We start from the raw sequence: 12,334 nt of genomic DNA, 5'->3' as shown, positions 1-12,334 counted from the left end.
CCACTTCCAGCCCTAAAATCTGGTAATCATCAAAGAATTCCACTGTAATTAAAGAAACCTTTGTATGATGCCTGTTGGATTTCACTGAGAATCTAATGACCTGCCCAAAGCAATCAACAGACTTGCCTTTCAATGATTCAAATCTTTTCTTTGAGAAATGATTAAAAATATTTTGATAATGGTGATCAATGTGAAGGACATCTCAAATTCGTACCTGATGTAGACTTTCAAAAATTGCAAACACTGTACAGTAAAAATAGAAGTAGCGTAGGATGACTTTAAGAGATCTTTTTTCTAGCTTGGGGCTTACCACTGACAACGTGTGGTATCTAGAGAATATCAACCAATTTCTCCAAGATTCAGATTCCTCATGTGTAAAAAAGCACAAGCTGAACTTCATAATGTCTAAACTCTTCTCCAGAGCTCTGGTTTTTCAATCCCTCCTTGTCACTACTCCAACTCTATACAATGAGATGGCGATGGCGAGGTGGGGGGGGGGGAGAAGAGGGAAGGATCTAAGAGGGGTGTGTGGAAGGGGAGAAGAGGAATACATGAGGTGACTATAGACAAAATCCATCCAGAAGAATGTATTAAGTGACTTTATGTGCCAAGTACCCCTATTGGGATGCAAAAACAGAAATGAAATAATTCCTGCTCTCAAAGAGCTTCTTTTGGAAAACAACAAACACACACACACACACACACAGATATATGATATATGCAATACTGCAAGTTCATGGGGGTTGGAGAGGAACTAGCAATTGGAGAGACTGAAAAGAGCTATATATGACAGAGATTTTTAAAAAAATATTTTCTTTTCCCTCAATTACATGTTAAAACAATTTTTAAACATTTTTTAAAAAAAGTTTTGAGCTCCAAATTCTATCCTTCTCTCCCTCCCTGACCTCCTCCCTCCCTGAGACAGTAAGCAATCCAATATAGGTTATTATACATGTGCAATCATGTAAAACATTTACATATTAGTCATATTGTACAAGGAGAGAGATAGAAAGAAATGGCATACTTCAGTCTGTATTTTGTCAATATTAGTTCTTTCTCTGGAGGATCACATGCTCCATCATGAGTCCTTTGGGAATGTCTCGGATCACTGTATTGCTAAGAATAGCTAAGTCATTCACATGCAATATTGCTGCTGTCACTGTTTACAATGTTCTCCTGGTTTTGCTCACTTCACTTTGCATCAGTTCATGTAAGTCTTTTCAGGTTTTTCTGAAATCATCCTACTTGTTATTTCTTGTAGCACAGTAATATTCCATCATAATCATATGCCACAGTTTAGCTATAGGCAGAGATTTTTGAAATGAATTTTGAAAGAGGCTATTGATTCTAAGAGGTTGGAGTGAGTACATTCCCCTATTACATGGAGGACAGCCTATGCACAGTTATGAAAAAGAAGTTGAAGGAACAGCAACCAGACCAGTTTGTATAAAATGTAATATTTATAAAGGAAAAGAAATGTGTAATAAGCCTGGAAAGGTAGGCTGGAGCCAAATTATGAAAGGGGATTTTGTGGATTTTGTGTTTGATCTTAGAGGCAATAGGGAGCCACTGGAGTTTGGTTGTTTTTTTTTTTTTGTTATAAACTTATTTATTAATAGACAAGGCCAGTGAAATTGTTTACTTCTTCTTGGACACACCGACAGTGCGACCCCTGCGGCCTGTAGTCTTGGTGTGCTGGCCTCTAACCCAGAGACCCCAGAAGTGCCGAAGCCCACGATGTGCCTGAATCTTCTTCAGTCGCTCCAGATCTTCACGCAGCTTGTTGTCCGGACCGTTGGCCAGAGCCTGGCTGTATTTTCCATCCTTTACATCCTTCTGCCTGTTAAGGAACCAGTCTGGAATCTTGTATTGCCGGGGATTCTGCATGATGGTGATCACACGCTCCACCTCATCTTCAGTGAGCTCACCAGCCCTCTTGGTGAGGTCAACGTCTGCTTTCCTCAGTACTACATGAGCGTATCTTCAACCCACACCCCTGATGGCTGTGATGGCAAAAGCTATTTTCCGCCATCCATCGATGTTGGTGTTGAGCACTCTCAAAATGTGCTGGAACTTCTCGGGGATCACAAGAGACATGGCTGCAGCAGCGGCATGAGAGCCTTCTCTGGAAGTGGTTGGTTTTTTTTTTATAGTGATTGACAGGAGGTAGCTGAAGGGAAGATAAGCAATAGATAAGTGGTCAAAGGATATAAACAATTAGTTTTCAAATTAAGAAATGTAAGTTATTCATAACATGCAAACATATTCCAAATAAATAATGGTAATGAAAAGACAAATTAACTCTTAGATAGCATATTGGAAAAATGATAAAATATGTAAGTCAATGTTGGAGAGGTCATAGGAAGTAAGGCACAAAAATACACTGCTAATGGAGCTGTTCATTGGTCCAACTCTTATATGAAACAATTTGGAATTGTGCTATCAAAGGAAATAAATTGCTTGTACTCTTTGATTCCATGATACCACTATTAGCCATCTACTCCAAGGAAGTCAAATGATAGAGTGAAAGTTTCTATATATGCCAAAAATATTCATACCACATTTTGGAATCACAAAAGATCATAAACAAAAGGGTCGCCCATCAGTTGTGGAATGGCTGAACAAATTATGGCATATAAATGAAACGGAATATTATTATTGTGCCCTAAGAAATTTTGAATATGTAAACAAAGAAACTGAGGAAGAATTATACAAACTGATCCAGAGAGAAGTAGGTAGAACCAAGACAACAGTATATAAGGTGATTACAATAATGTAAAACACTGCTGAAAGAACAGAGGTAAATTTAATCAACAATTCTGACTTCAGAGAATTGATGACAAATCTTACTTCTCTCTTCTTGGTAGATAAGTGGTAAAGTACAAGTACAGAATGAGGCATATGTTGCCAGACAATATCAATGTGTCATTTGTTTTAACTGTGTGGCTCTTTGTTACAACGTAGAGTTTTATTATGGGGACAATGGAATAGAAAGTGACTGTAATATTAAAAAGTCAATATTTTTTAAAGGTAATAACAAATAACCAAATTTGTTTTGTTAGACTAGGGCATGTCTGGTGGCTGAGAAAGGGTTCATTTCCAGTAAGAATTAAATTGTCTCTGTTGGTGCTGTCATTTGAGGATTCTTTTGTCCCTAACATTTGCTTCAGAAATTGTTGGGAGGCTTATTCTTGCTTATCAGGCCCTTAAGCCCAGAAAATCTCAAGTCCTATCTTCTCCCTGAAGCTTTGAGTCTTGTAGAACTGGGAAGGAGATTAAAGCTGGTAACATGCTGAGAAAGGGTGGGTAAAACCAATGTTTAAAAAATGTGGACTCCTACGGTCTCCTTTAATTCTTACTAAAATGGAGATGTGACTTGAGTGGTAGGTAATTGAAGGAAGAGACAAGAGTATCCTGAAGAAAATGTTGTGTATAAAATATGGGGAAGATGAAAGGTAGAAACTCAATGGGTATTATGGAGAAGAGAGGTTGATAATAATCTTTAAAGGATTGTAAGTGGAACAAAATTACTACAGCAACTGAAGAAGGCACAAAGTCCTAGTTCCAGAGAAACTGGCAACTTCCAAGCTGAGATTGAAAAGTAAATCAAAGCGGTTTGGGGATTTGAAGAAAGAGGATGTGAATAAGAAAGAGTGGTGTGAATAGGAGCAAGATTGAACAGATGCCAAATATTTTGCATGAATTCACTCAGTTGAGAAATCAAAGGTAATGATAACCAAAGTCATCTTCAGATTTTCTGAGACCAGGCTTAAATATGGAAACCTGAGGGAAGTAAAATTGATCAATCCCTATATGGCAGGGTACTTCCTCATCTCTTGTCTCTGCCTTAACTCTCCTTGGGAAAATTTCCTGATCAGCCCATATCTTGGTCTCATGTTGAAATATTTTTAGTAATTCCAGGATATGGGATCTCTAAAATTGTAGTTATTTTCTCTACCAACAATGATTATGAGATGATGGGTGGGGAAGGGTGGTCGGTATGTGGAGCCATGAGGGTGGAGGAAAGACAGGGGCTCAGCTTAGTTCTCCCAAATTCCCATCCAAATAACTTTAAAATAACACCTCAAAATGAGTTCTGGAGTGGCAGGACCAACAAAAGGACAGGTAAAACAATTTCCCATCCCAAGACACTTAGAAGGTTGATAGGAAAGGTCTGTCTTATTGGAATAAGAGTGGATCACAGTCCAGTGCCAGTACCCTGGCAAGCCAGCGGTAGACAATGCCCTGGAAAACCAATGCAAGCATTGGGGGAAGGTAACTGAATCAGCAGTGGCAACATCCAAATGGAGATCTGGGTTGCAGGCCAGGGTTGCAGTCCCAGGGCAAAGAGGAACACCAGCACGCTAGGAGTGTTCACAGCAGCAAGGCAGCAAAGACCCTGATCACAGTTTCAGGGTGGAAAAGAGTCTTTGTGGTCACTCACAGACCAGAGCACAAGCCAGGAGAGCAGTGACCATACATCTCCTTAGATCATACCAATGTGGAAGAAATGAAAACTTACAAGTCACCAGAATTAGCTCTGAAAACAGCAGGATGAAAAACTTGAAGATTGGAACAGGGTCTTCTCTACCTCAGGAGCAGAACCGAATCTTAACATAAAGTTAAAAGTCAAGCAATAGGCTGGGGAAATGAGCAAACAATGAAAAATAATCTGACTATAGAAACTTACTATAGTGACAGGGTAGATCAAAGCACAAACTTAAAAAAGGACAACAATGTCAAAACAGCTACAAGCAAAGCCTAAAAGAAAAATGTGAATTGAAGTCAATCAAAAAAAAAATCCAGAACAAGCTCAAAAACAACTTTAAAAAATAGAATAAGAGAAGCAGAGAAAAACTGGGCAAAGCAATGAGAGTGATGCAAATAAAAATAATAAAAAAGAGTTCACAGAAAAATGGAAAAAGATATAACACAAATTCAAAGAAGAAAACAATTCTTTGAAAAAAAGTAGACTTAGAGGGAGAGGATTCTGGGAAGATGGTGGAATAGGTCAGAAAATTCCAAGCTGTCAAGATTTCCCCCTACAAAAGAGTTAAAATATCACATTAGGGTGAACAAAGTGTGGATGGAGACAAAGAAGAATAGGGGTATAACCAGGATCTTTCTGGGACAGTTTAAGAAGATCTGAAGAAAAATCCCAGGACCAAGTTTGATCCCTGAGAGGAGTAAACACCTCCAGGCTAGGTTCCTTTTTAACAATGAGGCAAGCCCTGGGGTTAGTTGGTTTGAGAGGCTGTCTCTGCCCCAGCCACTGGAACTTTGTACCCCAGGATAGCAATGAGGGGAGTTGTGCGTTTGGGCCCAGGAAGATTGCAGGAACCTCTACTGATGAGGAATGCCAGACACAGCTGTACTGTAAGAAGCAGTGGGGGTGAGAAGGAACCAGCACACACCCAGTGAGTGCAGAAGCAGTGGGGCAGAAAGCACCTGGCTGTGGGCACTTACAGGAGGTTGGAAGTTTGGCTTTGGTTCCAGGCTAGAGGGGAGAATTGAAGATCTGGGACAAGAGGCACCATTTCCCATACCCCAAGGCTAGAGGTGATTACAAAAATCAAGTTATTACCACAAAAAAAAAATGCACAGGCAAAGGAAAAAGAATCCAACCATAGAAACCTATTATGGGAATAGGTGTGACTGGGGTTCATCTTCAGAGGAGGATATTGAAGTAAAGAAACCCCTAAAGAGCAATGTCAAATGGTCACTTGCCAAAAAGAATTTATAGAAGATCTTTAAAAAGACTTTAAAAATCAATTGACAGAGATGGAGGAAAAACTAAAAATAAAAATAATCCAAGAAAAACAAGAAGGTTAAGAAAGGAAAGTCAACCAATTAAAAAAGGAGATCCAGAATCTCCAGGAAGAAAATCACACCTTGAAAATTAGAATTGGGCAAAGAGAAGCCAGTGAAATTCTAAGAGATCAAGAAATAATTAAACAAAACATGAATAATGAAAAAAAAACAGAAGAGAAAGTGAAACATCTTATAAGAAAAACATCAGATTTGGAGACTAGATCAAGAAGAGAAAATATAAAAATAATTGGAGTAACTGCAAGTTATGATCAAAAAAAGAATATTGATACAATAATAAAAGAAATAATTAAAGAAAATTGTCCAGAAGCATTAGAACAAGGCAGGGAAGTAGAAATAGAGAAAATCCATTGAACACCACTGAAAAGAGACCCTATGAGGAAAACTCATAGGAATATCATAGTCAAATTCTGAAACCTCCAATTCAAGGATAAAATATTAAAAGTATCAAGATTAAAACAATTTAAATATGATGGTGCCACAATCAGAATTACACAAGACCTAGCAGCAGAGACATTAAAAGACTGCAGGTCTTGGAACACAATATATCAAAGAACAAAAGATCTGGGGCTCCAGCCAAAAATATCATACCCTTCAAATTTAAGTATTATCTTGAATGAAAAAAATGGACATTTGACAAACCCTCAGACTTTCAAGACTTTGTTTTAAAAAATCCTCAACTTAATAGAAGATTTGACATACAAGAACCAAGAGAAACATAAGATACATACCAAAGACTGACTATAAGGGATTCATAAGGACAGACTGTTTACATTTTATGTAACATAAAAGGCAAAATGTATGTCTAAGATTTTTATTAACAATTACCAAGCTCATAAGAAAGAGGGGGATAAACCTGACTATGATATGAATTTAAAAAGTAAAACCATTTAGAAACAGCTAAAAAGAGTAACTATTTTATACAAAAGAGGTGCAAGAAGAAGAAAGGATACAGAGGATTTAGATGGGGCAGGAAGACTGGTAGTTCTGGTAACCTACTTACATCTGGAATGGGTTTAAGAGGGAACAATACATACATATTTACAAGAGTATAGAAGTTTTCTAAATTTAGAAGAAATAAAATGGTAGGGGTATAGTGAGGGGGAGAGGACAACAGAGGGATTAGGACAAGCGAGGGATTTTTAAAGGGGAGAATGAGGGAATAGGTAAAGGGTGTTTAGATTAATGGGAATGGGAGGATAGGGAAGGGATCCTTGGAGGGGGGAAGGTAAGTAATAAGAGGGCAGGGTGGTTGGTGGAGAGGGGTTGGTAATAGGAAGGCAATGTAGTGGGTAGAAGTAAAGTAGAGGAGGCAGGAGGGATAGGAAACAAGAGATATGTACAAACATAAAAACAAAGATCAGGAGTAGAGTATGTTTGGGAAAGTATATGTCTACGCATGTATATATGTACAGGTATGTATATATCTGTATGTGTATGTATATATATTAAGAAACATCTACATACTGTAGCCTTCTGGGGGATGGGTGGAGGGCAAAAAAGAACAAAGCTAAAAAGTGCACAGCAGAGAACAAAAGAAAACACAAGGAAGCAAAGAAAAGATGGACAATTCTCAATACAAGGTATATTATTTATCATATAGGCTTTCTTGAAATGAAAATTTATTGTTATATATTTTGAATCCTCTCATGTTCTGCTATGCACATGACATGTTTTTTTTTCTTACTTTGAATTTAAGTTTCAATATTTAAGTTTATGATATGTTTTTGTTTCTTTTCTCTATTCTGTATTTGTGTTCTGGTAAAATAAAAATAAAAGTGGACTTAGCCAAATTGGAAAGGAGGTACAAAAGCTCACTGAAGAAAATAATTCCTTAAAAATTAGAATTGGGCAAGTGGAAGTTAATGACTCCATGAGATATCAAGAAACAATAAAAGAAAACCAAAAGAATGGAAAAAATGGAAGAAAATGTGAAATAGCTCATTGGGAAAACTACTGTCCTGGCAAACAGATTGAGAAGATATAATTTAGGAATTATTGGGCTACCTGAAAACCATGACCAAAGAAGAGCCTTGACATCATAGGAATTATCAAGGAAAAATGCTCTGATATCTGAGAAACAGAGAGTAAAATAGAAATTGAAAGAATCCACTGACCTCCTGAAAGAGAGGAAAACTCTCAGAAATATTACAGCCAAATTCCCGATCAAGGAACAAATACTGCAAGCAACCCGAAAGACACAATTCAAATATTGTGAAGCCATAGTCAAGATAACACAGGATCAGAGGGCTTGGAATATGATATTCCAAAAGGCAGAAGACATCAGATTACAAATAAGAATCACCTACCCAGTAAGACAGTATAATCCTTAATGAAATAGAGTACTTTTAAGCATTCTGATTAAAAGACCAGAGCAATTCTGGAGAGCAATTTGAAACTATGCCTAAAGGGCTTTTAAGTGTGCATATTATTTGATCCAGCCCTAGGCCTGTATCCCAAAGAGATCAGACAAAAGGGGAAAGGACCAATTTGTACTAAAATATTTATAGCAGCTCTTTTTGTGATGGCAAAGAATTCGAAATTGAGGAGATGTCCATTAATTGGGGGATGGCTGAACAAGTTGCGGTATATGATTGCGATGGAATACTATTGTGCTATCAGAAATGATGAGCCACATGGTTAGGCCGAGCTAATATAATAAAAATGACAATTTTACCTAAATTAATCTATCTATTCAGTGCCATACCAATTGAACTACCAAAAAATTATTTTACAGAGCTGGATAAAATAATAACAAAATTCATCTGGAAGAACAAGAGGTCTAGAATATCTAAGGTATTGATGAAAAGAAATGCTAGAGAAGGTGGCCTAGCCATACCAGATATTAAACTGTACTATAGAGCAGCAGTCATCAAAACTACCTGGTACTGGATAAGAAACAGAGTTGTGGATCAGTGGAATAGGTTAGGTACACAAGGTGGAGAAGTCAATGACTATAGCAATTTACTCTTTGATAAACCCAAAGAGGCCAGCTTCTGGGCTAATAATTCACTATTTCACAAAAACTGCTGGGAAAATTGGAAAATGGTAGGGCAGAAACTGGGCATAGACCAATATCTTACACCATATACTAAAATAAAGCCAAAATGGGTTCATTATTTAGGAGTAAAGGCTGATACTATAAGTAATTTGGGAGAGCAAGGAATAGCTTACTTATCAGATTTATGGAAAAGAAAAGAATTCATGACCCAACAACAGATAGAGAGCATTACAAAATGCAAAATGGATAATTTTGATTATGTTAAATTGAAATGTTTTTGTACAAAAAAATGCCAATGCAACAAAAATTAGGAGGGAAGCAGAAAATTGGGAGAAAATCTTTACAACTAGTGTCTCTGATAAAGGCCTCATTTCTAAAACATACAGGGAACTGAGCCAAATATATAGGAATACAAGTCATTCCCCAACTGAAAAGTGGTCAAAGGATATGAAGAGACAGTTTTCAGAGGAAGAAATTAAAGACATCTATAGGCATATGAAAAAATGCTCGAAATCACTACTAATTAGAGAAATGCAAATCAAAACAACTCTTAGATACCACATCTCTCCTGTCAGATTGGCTAAAATAACAAAACAGGAAAATGATAAATGCTGGAGAGGATGTGGGAAAATTGGAACATTGTTACATTGCTGGTGGAGTTGTGAACTGATCCAGCCATTTTGGAGAGCAATTTGGAACTATGCCCAAAGGGCTATAAAAATGTTCATACCCTTTGACCCAGCAATACCACTTCTAGGGTTGTATCCCAAAGAAATCACACAAGCGGGAAAAGGACCCATATGTACAAGGATATTTATAGCGGCTCTTTTTGAGGTAGCCAAGAATAGGAAATCAAAGGGATGTCCATCAATTGGGGAATGGCTGAACAAGCTGTGGTATATGAAGGTAATGGAATACTATTGTGCCATAAGAAATGGGGATGATCCGGACTTCATAACAACCTGGAGAAACCTACACGACATAATGCTGAGTGAGTGGAGCGAGCCAGGAGAACATTATACACAACCACAGATATATGGATTCTGTGAGGACTGGTCCTGGCAGACTTCACTCTTCTCGGCAACACAGGGTGCAGGGACAGCTCCAAGGGACTCACGATGGGGGGGGGGGTGCTGTCTACATCCAGAGAAAGAACTATGAAGTATGAATGCAGATTGAGGCACACTTCATGATAGCCTTCCCCCCCTTTTTTTTCTTTTTCTCTCTTTTGTTTTTGTTTTTGGGTTGGTTTTGTTGTGTTTTTTTTTTTGGTCTTGTATCTTCTTTCGCATGATTCATTTCATTGATCCCGGTTCTTCTCCATAACTTGACTAGTGTGTAAATTGATTCAGTGCGAAGTTGTACGTGGAAGCTATATGGGATTCCATGCCGTCTTGGGGAGGGAGCAGGGGAAGGAGGGAGAAGGATCTGGAACTCAAAATTATGTGGAGTCGGGTGTTGTAAGCTAAAAATTAAAAAAAATGCTATAATGATAAAAAACAAAGAAACGATGAGCCAGATGCTTTCAGTAAAATCTGGAAAGACAACATGAACTGACGCGAAGTGAAATGAGTTGAACCAAAAGACCACTGTACACAGTGACAGCAATACTGTGCAATGACCAGCCACGAATGATTTAGCTATTCTTAGCAATACAAAGATCCAAGACAATTCCTAAGGTCTTATGATGAAAAATACCATCCACCTTTAGAGAAAGAGCTGATGGAGTCTGAGTGCAGATCAAAGAAGCATTTCCATTTTTAACTGTGTGTGTATGTGTGTGTGTGTGTGTGTGTGTGTGTGTGTGTGTGTTTGGTCTATGTTTTCTTTCACAATATGACTAATATAAAAATATGTTTTGCATGACTACACATGTGTAACCTATATCTTGTGGGGGGTTAGGGGAGGAAAGGAGAGAATTTGGAACTCAAAATTTTTAAAAACAGATGTTAAAAATTGTTTTACATGTAATTGGAAGAATAAAATATTATTAAACAAACAAAAACAAAACAAAAACCAGTGATTGTGACCTCCTCTTGGTCTTATTACTGGGGCTTTTAATCTTGTTTTGTGTGTGTGTATCATGGACCCCTTTGACAGAATGGTGAAGACTATGGATCCCTTCCCAGAATAACGCTTTTAAATAAAATACAAGGGATTACAAAGGAAACCAATTATATTGAAATATAGTTATCTGGGCAGCTCAGTGGTACAGTGGATGAAGCGCTGGCCCTGGAGTCAGGGGCGTCTGAATTCAAATCTGGCCTCACATACTAGCTATATGAGTCTGGGCAAGTCTATTAACCCCGATTGCCTTCCCTCCCCCCAAATAAAGAAATATTGGGGAAAAAAGAAAAACAGTTATCAAGTTCTTTAAAGTTCATATACTCCAGGTTACAAACCCCTGCCTTATTAGATAATATATTTAAAACTAAAAGGGACCACTGAGGTCATCTCATCTAATAGCTGATAAAACAGAGACTCAGAGAGGTTAAGTAATATACTAAAAGTCCCCGGTGGCTAATTCACCCTGAATGCTAAATGATACACTTTCTCCAAGGAGCTGGAGAAGAGAGGAGGTCCTGTTATCAGAATCAGTAAAGAAGGTCACTCTGATCAGCATTACAGCGTGCACCAATTAAGAGCCAAGAGAAGAGCTTAAATAAAAACTAAACCATTAAATCAGTAAGGAAAATCTTCTCACTAACTCTGATGATTCTTTGTTGTAAAAATTGCCAAATAATTCAGGGACAATCCATTCAACATCTATATTTGTAGGAAACAAATCACAACATCTACTATGGTTCACATACTGGACAAAAATGTTGGTAGGTTCTTCTGGAGAGCCCAGCTCATCAAGAGATGACAATCCTCTGCCAGAGCTCAATTTTGGGATCATAGAACAATAAGCTCTTAAATTTCTAACTAGAAGCCATCTAGTCCAATCCCTTAATATTAAAGACAAGGAAACTGAGGTCCACTGTCACAGATAAGAAGCAATAGGCCAGTATTCCAACTGACTCCTCTGTTCCACATCCAGTGCTATTTCCATTATAGCATGCTGGTTCTTACTTCAGTCTTGATGCCAACATTAAATATTGCAAAATCATGCCGATTTTATACTTCTGTTATATCCTAAACACCCTCCAGGTCATATTATTTACACCGTTTTCAAGTATTGTTCATCCTTCATCTCCAGTGTTGACCCTTTACCGGGATGTGACCACCCTTTGATGGAGGGCAACTTGTTCTATGTGCTCATATCAGCTGGATGTTCCCCTAGGCTCAAACACAAAGTTCCTAATGAAAACGAGAGTTATGGAAGGAAGGAAAAGGACAAAAATATTTAAAAGGCACTTTTTAGTACCTATCTTCTCATAACTAATGTGAACCTACCAAAATGCCAATGGCATTTTTTTTCATGATCCATTTTCCCACATAGGTATGGATATTTTCTTGCTCACACATGGTCCTAATGTTTTTCTGCTTTGGATACCATTATAT

At 37.8% G+C, this 12,334-nt stretch overlaps 1 pseudogene; it reads right to left on the bottom strand.

Annotated features, from left to right (window-relative positions):
* Positions 1-1,638: 1,638 nt before the first annotated feature.
* Positions 1,639-2,097, bottom strand: LOC118830214 (annotated as a pseudogene).
* Positions 2,098-12,334: the final 10,237 nt, after the last annotated feature.

Source organism: Trichosurus vulpecula, chromosome 8 (assembly GCF_011100635.1).
Source record: "Trichosurus vulpecula isolate mTriVul1 chromosome 8, mTriVul1.pri, whole genome shotgun sequence".
In the NCBI taxonomy this organism is placed as follows: Eukaryota; Metazoa; Chordata; class Mammalia; order Diprotodontia; family Phalangeridae; genus Trichosurus; species Trichosurus vulpecula.
Note: the sequence above shows the minus strand (reverse complement) of the source record. Positions and strands in the feature narration are given on the sequence as shown.